Source organism: Bufo bufo, chromosome 2 (genome assembly GCF_905171765.1).
Source record: "Bufo bufo chromosome 2, aBufBuf1.1, whole genome shotgun sequence".
NCBI lineage: Eukaryota > Metazoa > Chordata > Amphibia > Anura > Bufonidae > Bufo > Bufo bufo.
The window spans coordinates 486383217-486391520 of record NC_053390.1 but is presented as its reverse complement, the minus strand read 5'-3'; the positions used below and the strand labels follow the sequence as shown (position 1 = coordinate 486391520).

General features: G+C 46.5%; 1 protein-coding gene across 1 annotated transcript in view; it reads left to right on the top strand.

Annotated features, from left to right (window-relative positions):
• Window positions 1–2440: 2440 nt before the first annotated feature.
• Window positions 2441–8304, top strand: part of TBXA2R (thromboxane A2 receptor) — a 400950-nt gene continuing 395086 nt past the window's right edge. The window contains exon 1 of the mRNA XM_040417769.1: window positions 2441–2464. The gene's annotated coding sequence lies outside the window, so the exon portion shown is untranslated. The remainder of the gene's footprint in view (window positions 2465–8304) is intronic.

The following is an 8304-nucleotide window of genomic DNA, read 5'->3' as shown; positions in this document are numbered from 1 at the left end:
GTTTCAGTTGTTTCTGTGATGTAGTGAAATATAATTACACGCACTTCATAAGTTTCAAAGGCTTTTATCGACAATTACATGACATTTATGCAAAGAGTCAGCATTTGCAGTGTTGGCCCTTCTTTTTCAGGACCTCTGCAATTCGACTGGGCATGCTCTCAATCAACTTCTGGGCCAATTCCTGACTGATAGCAACCCATTCTTTCATAATCACTTCTTGGAGTTTGTCAGAATTAGTGGGTTTTTGCTTGTCCACCCGCCTCTTGAGGATTGACCACAAGTTCTCAATGGGATTAAGATCTGGGGAGTTTCCAGGCCATGGACCCAAAATGTCAACGTTTTGGTCCCCGAGCCACTTAGTTATCACTTTTGCCTTATGGCACGGTGCTCCATCGTGCTGGAAAATGCATTGTTCTTCACCAAACTGTTGTTGGATTGTTGAAAGAAGTTGCTGTTGGAGGGTGTTTTGGTACCATTCTTTATTCATGGCTGTGTTTTTGGGCAAAATTGTGAGTGAGCCTACTCCCTTGGACGAGAAGCAACCCCACACATGAATGGTCTCAGGATGCTTTACTGTTGTCATGACACAGGACTGATGGTAGCGCTCACCTTTTCTTCTCCGGACAAGCCTTTTTCCAGATGCCCCAAACAATCGGAAAGAGGCTTTATCGGAGAATATGACTTTGCCCCAGTCCTCAGCAGTCCATTCACCATACATTCTGCAGAAGATCAATCTGTCCCTGATGTTTTTATTGGCGAGAAGTGGCTTCTTTGCTGCCCTTCTTGACACCAGGCCATCTTCCAAAAGTCTTTGTCTCACTGTGCGTGCAGATGCGCTCACATCTGCCTGCTGCTATTCCTGAGCAAGCTCTGCACAGGTGGCACTCCGATCCCGCAGCTGAATCCTCTTTAGGAGACGATCCTGGCGCTTGCTGGACTTTCTTGGACGCCCTGAAGCCTTCTTAACAAGAATTGAACCTCTTTCCTTGAAGTTCTTGATGATCCTATAAATTGTTGATTGAGGTGCAATCTTAGTAGCCACAATATCCTTGCCTGTGAAGCCATTTTTATGCAATGCAATGATGGCTGCACGCGTTTCTTTGCAGGTCACCATGGTTAACAATGGAAGAACAATGATTTCAAGCATCACCCTCCTTTTAACATGTCAATTCTGCCATTTTAACCCAATCAGCCTGACATAATGATCTCCAGCCTTGTGCTCGTCAACATTCTCACCTGAGTTAACAAGACGATTACTGAAATCATCTCAGCAGGTCCTTTAATAACAGCAATGAAATGCAGTGGAAAGTTTTTTTGGGGATTAAGTTAATTTTCATGGTAAAGAAGGACTATGCAATTCATCTTATCACTCTTCATAACATTCTGGAGTATATGCAAATTGCTATTATAAAAACTTAAGTAGCAACTTTTCCAATTTCCAATATTTATGTAATTCTCAAAACTTTTGGCCACGACTGTACAGTCTGACACTGACAGCACTTATTGAACAGGTTCAGACTGTGCAGGGACACACCCCAGTTGGTAAAACCCAGTTAACGTAAAACTTCTATTAATAGAGGACTAGTGCAACACACAATGATAAGAAAAGATACTCAAAATTATTTCTTGGGGAATGCAAGTAGTTAATAAAATAGACATATATCTTTCTATGCTGACGAAGGTGGGAAGACACAGTAAGTGACACAGGAATGCCCTGTGATGCAGTTTCTGACCATACCTTCTGTAGGCAGACCACTGAAAGGGCAGGACTAATGCTAAAGGATTTGTCTGAGAAAATAAAAAATCTCAGACAAGCCCTAAAATTCCTTAAATGGGTTCTCCGGGAATAACGATTTTATAGCAAGTGTCATCAGCCTGACTTTCTAAATAGAGGATGCATTCTTACCAGCTCCCAGCTGGTCCGATTCCTCCAAACTGCCTATGATGTGTCCATGTTCCGATCCCTGCCGTGTTGACATCTGGCACAGCAGGGGTATGGTCACATAGTCTGCTGCAGCCACTGACTGGCTTCTGACATGACACACAAGTAGCACATCACCACTAAAGCCAGTCAATGGCTCCAGTGGAGCATGTAATCATGGAGGACCAGAGTGCAGGATAGCAGGTAAGTACAAATCTTCTGTTTAGAAAGACAAGCTGCTTGCATTTGATAAACTCATTATTCCTGGAGAACCCCTTTAAAATAAAATACATATTATATGCATCCTTTTCTCCAGCTCCGTTCTCTGCATTGATCTGGTTTCTCTGCCCTTTTTGTTTACAAACAGCAGCGGTGATGTGCCTGGATATGGCACGTGATGGCTACAGCCAAACACTGCCCTTATCGGTCTACCATTCAGGACATTATTAGGCTGAAGCAGTCCGGTGCCATATCTTAGCACATCACTGTGCACGTGGCGGCGACATACAGAGTAATGTGCTGAGAATAACACCAAAGAAACGGGTGCTTATAACTTTTTATTTTCATTTATTTTAAGCCATTGTAAGACTTTTCTGAGATGAATAATTTTTTATGACAACCTCTTTGATTACTGATTTGGGCGAAAATTCAAGGAATTCCACTATGACTTATTTCTGCTCAGAAAGATAACATTTTAGTGATAGAGGTGCATTGGAAGAATTGTTAATAATGCATTTACATATAGGAAAGTTACAAAATAAAAGATATATATTTTTTCTTTTAGTTGAAATTAGGGACATTACACGTATGCTCCTGTTATTTTCTTATATCTGGCTGTGTGGTTTGCCTTATCCAGCATACAGCCTTCCTTCCTGAAGACTTAATTAGATTAACAGTAGAACTCAGATGAAGGCTAAAGTCATGGCATTTTGTCTCGAGTTCTTCCAGACCAATTGGGCTTTCTGCCTGGAAAGAGTACGGAACGGATATTAATTTACACAGACTTTACACCAATCTTTCCCTCACTTATGACAATTGCGGTACATATACTTCAGCTTTTGTTTAAGTAGAATGGTGATATTTTACTTTGGTTTTTGGCCAAACGTTTCTTAATTCTTTCCGCCCTGGAATTTTTTTTTCTTTTTTGCATTTTCTTTTTTCACTTCCTGCCTTTCTGGGGCCATAACTTTTTTTTTTTTTCCATTAACATAGCCGTATGAGGGGTTGTTTTTTTGCAGTTGCACTTTCTAATTCCACCATTTAATATTGCATACAATGTAGCGAGGAGCTGGAAAAGAAAAACTAAATGGGGTGAAATTGGAAAAAATGCAATTCCGCTACAGTTTTATGGCTTTTAACTCTTTCAATGTCCAGGTCAGTATGATTACAGCTATACCGCATATGTATAATTTTTTTTTGTGTTTTAATACTGAAAAAAAAATAATTTGAAATGTTTTTTTTTTCTTTTCGTCACCATATTCTGACCCCGATAACTTTTTTTGTAGTTATGTGTACAGAGCTGTGTGAGGGCTTGCTTTTTGAGGGGCGATCTGTATTTCTTATTGATACCATTTTCATTGATACCAAGTGAAGTGATTTAATTTTTTTTTTTTTATATATTTAAAAAAAAACTTTGTATTTATTTTTTTATAGTTCTTATAGGGAACTATAACAAGCAATCATCAGATTGCTTCTCTCATAGACTCCAATGCATTAGCATTTGAGTCTATGAGGATTACGGCTCATGCACACAACCGTTTTGTGGGACGCAAATTGCGGATCTTCAAAACATGGATACCGGCTGTGTGCATTTGCAGAACACAACGGCCTTCCCCTAACATACAAGTCCTATCCTTGTTATAATTTTTTTGCGAAACTGCCATACGGACATGAAATGCACACAGAGTACTTTAAGTTTTTTTTGCAGCCCCATTGAAGTGAATGGTTCTGTATACGGGACACAAAAATAAGTTTGTGTGCATGAGCCCTTGCACTGTGTTCACTGGCAGGCTCTCTATAGGAACTAATGTGCGGCAGCCTTGTATCACTCAGAAGTACAGAGGCTACCGCACACACCATTTGGGACCCCCGATCCTCACTAGGTGGAGCTGGTACACCCCCCGAAGCGTATGCTTCTGTGCCTATGGCGTCTGCTTGCGAGCGCTCACACAGCGTTGTACATGTATAGTGCTGGTTGGGAAGAGCTTAAAGGGCATTTGTGCTCGGATCGGCTCATGCTGAGAGGGTACCCTACCTAAGCCTATACTCCACCCCCCCAACCTAGAAGCAGCAGAGTTATGCCGGAACTGCTTATCGAAGGGTAGCCTAAAGGGGGCTACCCCAATGATGAGACCTGAAAGAAGGGAGGGCTCCTGGGTGGGTTGAAATCGTTCGAACCGACAAGTGGGGGGAGGAGGGCCAGGTTTAAATAGTGAACGCCCCGCCTCCCCTCACACAAATGCGGCACTCTTAATTGCCTACCACTTGTGCTCGGATCGGCTCATGCTGAGAGGGTACCCTACCTAAGCCTATACTCCACCCCCCCAACCTAGAAGCAGCAGAGTTATGCCGGAACTGCTTATCGAAGGGTAGCCTAAAGGGGCCAAAATAACCATGCATAGGAGTTAGAAAACTTGATAACAGAAACTACAGACCAAAACTCGAAAGCCAATGATATTTCGTATAAGGATCCGGGATATTACGTATGGAACACACGGAACTGCGACGACCCAACCGTTTGATGACATGTACTGGCACCTTATGCATGGACGCCGCCGCTGCCGCGCCCATGCGGAAGGAATGTCCTGTGATCCAGCGAGGACCGACCCCTGGACCTGTCAACTAACCTGAATGTACGTAAGAAAGGCCGCGGTGGTTAGCCGGGCATTGCCTAGTTCGAGTACGGGAGAACATGCCGCTTGGACTAAATACTACGCAGCCAAGCCTCCAAGGCCTGCACCGGACACCATCTGCTGTCCGTGGGAAAGTATCTGACCGCCACTGGTTGCCCCGGCCGTGACGTCTTGGACGAGGCCAAGGTGAGGACATAGATGGACCCGCGCCGGATGAGCTGACCTTTCCGCAGGCACCCAGCCAGCGTATTGGTGCCCATGAGCTCGCCTGACCTGAGGAATCCATGGAAGGCCAGGTACAAGGCTGTTTCTACCAGAGCGCTAACCTGTGGCCCGAACGGTTTGCCCCTGCAGTTTGCCTGTCACGGCCTGAACAAGCTACCGGTAAATGGCTGACGCCCATGTCGTTTCACAACAGACATTTTGCGCAAACCCTTCAACGCCGCTTTGATCGGGTGGGCGGAGAAGAGTGACGGTAGGTCCGGATGTAGCCTGCACCAATGGTGCTGAATACCTGCCATGTATAGTTAACAATGCTATAGGACAGGTTTAATTGAGAGTGGCAAAAACCCCGACAAAGCCCAATAGGTGAGTGATAGGTCCCCGGCCAGCGGCCGGGTAGGTGTTCTCATATCTCTGAAACAGGTGCCAAGCTGTCTTGTAAGCCCTCAGAGTATTACTGGCCAAGGAATTGGCCATCAGTCTCTTAGCTATGGTGAGATGGGAGACTAGTCCCAGCGCAGCTGGGCCTGGTGAGGAAAATTTATTTATTTATTTATTTATTTTTTAATCTCCATGCGTGAGAGACTCTAATGGCGGAGTCCTGTGTGTAAACCTAAAGCGGAGAAGCCATGCGTGAGAGACTAATGGCGGAGCCATGCGTGAGAGACTAATGGCGGAGTCATATGTGTAAAACTAAAACGGAGAAGCCCTGCGTGAGGGACTCTAATGGCAGAGTCATATGTGTAAAACTAAAACGGATAAGCCATGCGTGAGAGACTCAGATGGCGGAGTCATATGTGTAACCTAAAACGGGGAAGCCATGCGTGAGACTCTAATGGCAGAGACATATGTGTGAACCTAAACGGAGAAGCCATGCGTGAGAGACTAATGGCGGAGTCATATGTGTAACCTAAAACGGAGCAGCCATGCGTGAGAGATTCTAATGACGGAGTCATATGTGCCAACCTAAAACGGAGAAGCCAGGCGTGAGAGACTAATGGCGGACTCGTATGTGTAAAACTCACACTGAGAAGCCATGCGTGAGAGACTCTAATGGCGGAGTCATATGTGTAACCTAAAACGGGGAAGCCATGCGTGAGAGACTCTAATGGCGGAGTCATATGTGTAAACCTAAAACGGAGAAGCCATGCGTGAGAGACTCAGATGGCGGAGTCATATGTGTAACCTAAAACGGGGAAGCCATGCGTGAGACTCTAATGGCGGAGACATATGTGTGAACCTAAACGGAGAAGCCATGCATGAGAGACTAATGGCGGAGTCATATGTGTAACCTAAAACGGAGAAGCCATGCGTGAGAGACTCTAATGGCGGAGTCATATGTGTAAACCTAAAACGGAGCAGCCATGCGTGAGAGATTCTAATAGCGGAGTCATATGTGCCAACCTAAAACGGAGAAGACAGGCGTGAGAGACTAATGGCGGAGTCGTATGTGTAAAACTCACACGGAGAAGCCATGCGTGAGAGACTCTAATGGCGGAGTCATATGTGTAACCTAAAACGGGGAAGCCATGCGTGAGAGACTATAATGGCGGAATCATATGTGTAACCTAAAACGGAGAAGCCATGCGTGAGAGACTCTAATGGCGGAGTCATATGTGTAAACCTAAAACGGAGAAGCCATGCGTGAGAGACTCTAATGGCAGATCCGTATGTGTAAAACTAACACGGAGAAGCCATGCGTGAGAGACTCAAAAATGTATATATTATTATTATTTTTTTTATATATATATATATATATATATATATATATACACATTTTTTTAATTTTTTATTTTTTTTTCACTATCAACCACTTAAGCAGCTCTTGTATGGGCACAGCTCTGAGTACGAGCATGAAGAGCATGGTATAACGCAGATCACCTGCACGGACTAACTAACATCCTGTGCCTAAATAACCCCCTTGGAACCTTATGTACGGCCGGCAGCAGGAAGCCAGCCACCGCCTATGATCTGCTCCCCCTGACCGAGCCTAGTACTCCTTCCCCTGATCCCTGCCTACCTAACGGCACGGCGGCCCGTGCCAGACTTTCTTGAAGATGAGGAGCCTTACCCCCCAGCCGCGTGGGGAGCTCACGCTGCTCCCTGGCAGAATGCACCAGTGCGGGAGGGCCGACCCACCGCCGGCTGGACACTCGTACCGCGTGGGGAGCAGCGCCACTCCCTGGCAATGTGCACCGGATCAGAGGGAGCCCTTCCTTTACCGTGGGCCCCGGCCCCCGCTGGTTTGAACCGTGTGCCGCGTGAGGAGCCGCACAGCTCCCTGGCATTGTGCGCCGGTGCGGGAGTGCCCCCCCTCACCTAGGGGCTGGTTATTGTGACTGGAACCCGCTGGGAGACTGAAGCCTAACTGGACCTACCTGTGACCGTGAAGGCTGACCTCCCAGGCCGTGGCTGACCCACGTGCGTAGTCGTGACGCAACTACCCGTAGATGCCCACCCAGTGCCTGTAGTTAACGGGAGTGCGACCGAGTCTGTGGATGTGACCGACTAGCCCCTATAGTCGTGAGGGGACCCTACATCGAGAGTAGCGGTAACGGACCATCGCCTGTAGACGTGGTAGTATTACCTCATGAGTCTGTTGACATGAGACTAATGCCTGCAGTCGTGGCCGGTCTTAATAATGAGTCTGCAGTCGTAACGGATTTGTGCCTGCAGTCGTGGCAGGGCTTTAGAGCGGGTCTGTAGTCGTGACAGACTGATGCCTGCAGTCGTGGCAGGACTTTATAACGAGTCTGTAGTCGTGACAGACTGATGCCTGCAGTCGTGGCAGGGCTTTATAACGGGTCTGTAGTCGTGACAGACTGATGCCTGCAGTCATGGCAGGACTTTATAACGAGTCTGTAGTCGTGACAGACTGAAGCCTGCAGTCGTGGCAGGGCTTTATAACGGGTCTGTAGTCGTGACAGACTGTTGCCTGCAGTCCTGGCAGGGCTTTAAAGCGGGTCTGTAGTCGTGACAGACTGATGCCTGCAGTCGTGGCAGGGCTTTATAAGGAGTCTGTAGTCGTGACAGACCTGGCAAAGCAACATTCCTATCTATACCATTATTATAATTTATTTATTTTTTTATTTTTCCCCCCACCAAAGGCCACGACTGTAGGCGCCACCCTGTAAGAGATGCGCCAGAGGCCTGGACATAATAGTCCACCATCCCCCGTCCCCCAAGCCTATGCAGGAGAAAAGAGGGGGTTGGCCCCCGCATGCACCACCCCTGACTCACCTGGCGGCCATGACAGCCACGAACCCCACAGTATCGTAAGTTAGCCCACCACCTGTGAACCTGAATAAC